Source organism: Cyprinodon variegatus, unplaced genomic scaffold, assembly GCF_000732505.1.
Source record: "Cyprinodon variegatus isolate N-32 unplaced genomic scaffold, C_variegatus-1.0 Scaffold317, whole genome shotgun sequence".
Lineage (NCBI taxonomy): Eukaryota > Metazoa > Chordata > Actinopteri > Cyprinodontiformes > Cyprinodontidae > Cyprinodon > Cyprinodon variegatus.
The window spans coordinates 814,282-816,653 of record NW_015150770.1 but is presented as its reverse complement, the minus strand read 5'-3'; positions in this window follow the sequence as shown (position 1 = coordinate 816,653).

Here is a 2,372-nt window from a genome sequence, read left to right as displayed (position 1 = left end):
AAATCACCTGCAAGTCTTTAACTGTGTTTATTCCTCTGACCACCAATAACAAATCCTGTGGATTTGGTCATATTTACTCTTTATTTGCAAAAAAAAAACAACAAAAAAAAAAAAAAAAAAACCCAAAAAACCGGCGCTTGGAGCTCTGGACTGAGAAGAGAACTCACCATCAGGTCATCCAGTGGACCTCCTGCTTCCTCTGCTGTCCATGGTGACGTCACCCAGACTCAGCACAGCTTCCAACTTTTTTTTGTAGCGGAAATGTTTCTCCAAAGCGTTTAGAGCGCATCGGTGTCTTTAGGTTGAACTTCAGGTCGGTAATAATCACACTGAACCCAGAAGAAGGTTTTATGCCACCGACTTCAGAGCGCAGGGACCAGTCTGAGCGCGCGGCGCCGTGCAGCGTTTAGTGACGCACCCTCGCTCCGAGCCTGTCCGCCGCGCGCTGGTGAAGCGATATGTGAGCCTTCTGTTGGCTTGCCATAGGAGCGAGCAGGAACCAGTTTGAGAGCGCAGTGGGAAAACGCGCGGAGGTTTTTAGAGATGAGCGCGCGCGCATCAGACCGGTTTGGAGCGCGCGGACTGGATCCTGCTTGCTCAAACAGAAGAAGGCACAAATGTCGCTCCTCAAACGCTCATGTGCGCACTCATTTGAATTTGCTCCGCTTCATCTCTTTGGGAAATGAGGAAGTGCGCAGAGAGGATTGAGAGTCTAAGTTAGGAAATATGGAGAATTGGTGCAGCAGTTTGCAGGAGGCGTTTATAGCCTATTTTTGGGGGTGATGGAGCAACCCTAATTTGATCAAAGCAGCCCTAAAATATGAGTTGTTTCTTAATACTGTATGTGCTTTTTACAATAAAAAAAAAACAAAACAGAAAATGTGACATTGTAAAATTGGTTATTTAACTCCTTTAATTATGTTCTGCTTTGTCAGAAATTATATAAAAAAAAAAAAACAAGTAAACAAGCCTGATGGAGCTCCTTATCTGTATTCAGGTGTTTTCTGAAATGTTCAGCCAGGTTTCTGCACCTATTAATGGTGTGCTGGTGAAATGTTCACCAGTGAGGTCCTCTAATGGGTCTGAGACGGGTTTGTTTGATTATCTTAAAACCACAAATCAATACCAATATTTGAATTTACTGAATCATTAGTAAATCGTTATAATTTTTTTCAGTTTCTAGGTATTATTTGAAATTATAATCCATTTTGATTGCCAGTCTAAAGAGGGGAGCAGAGGAGCGAAATGAAAGGTCAGGAAGAACCAGGTAAGAGAACTGCTGCAGGCCAAACAGCAGACAAACATTTCATTCAGCTGATTATTTTACATAGATCACGGAAGTAACTTTGGCACACGAAAGAGAAAACTCATTTCATGAAAGCTGATTAAAAGGTTTCCATGAAATGAGTTGATTTAAAAGCTTTAAAGGGCTGATAGAATGATTCTATAGGGGATCTGGTCCTTCAGGTCTCTGAATGTAACATTGGTTGGGTCAGAGGAAAGTTAATAAAGAAAATCAGATCAGTGATTCAGACATTTATTGTTGGGAAATCATCACACAGCACAGTAGAAACGTGACGTTTTTCTTTTTTAAAACCAATTCATCTTTTCATTTTTTACAGCAACTCAAATATTTTCCTTAAAACTGATTATATAGCAGCTCCAGGTTGGCAAACAGATCTGGAATGTTGATTTCTGATCTTTTGCAGCACCTGAAACTCTCCAGTTCACACATGACGTTCCATCAGAAGCAGAGCAGGAATTAAAGAGGCAGTACTTACTTTGCAGCAGGACCGTCCTGATGGTTGATGCAGCGCTGCCTGATCTCTGCTCTCTAGTTGAAGTTTGCTCCCTAAAGCATTTTCATTACAATGGTGAAATCTGCTAATTCCTTTTTAATTTAGGACCAAACAAGGAGTAGAATCATTCAAAAATCCAAACTCTCTAGTTACAATTTGCAAAATTTTATTTAAAATAAATTAAATTAAAATGATTATATTTGCACTTGATTTAAGCAGGTAAAACAAGAAGATCTCCAATTGGAATTAGTAATTTGTCTTTAAAACAAGATAATTAAATATTATGTAGTAGAAGTAAGACAGTGGAGTTTTTTTTTTAGTTTTTTTTATAAATCATCTTATTCAATTGGCAAATTATCTTACTCATAAGCATTCTTATCAGAGGACGTTACACGTACTTTAAGAAAAAAAAACATATTTTTCTTAGATCGCAAACAAAGTTTGGTAAATGACATTTATGAACTATTTTTGCACGCCACGTATCACTTTTGTTGGATTTATCACTTTATTTGGATTTTTCACTTTACTTGGATTTTTCACTTTACTTGGATTTTTCACTTTACTTGGATTTTT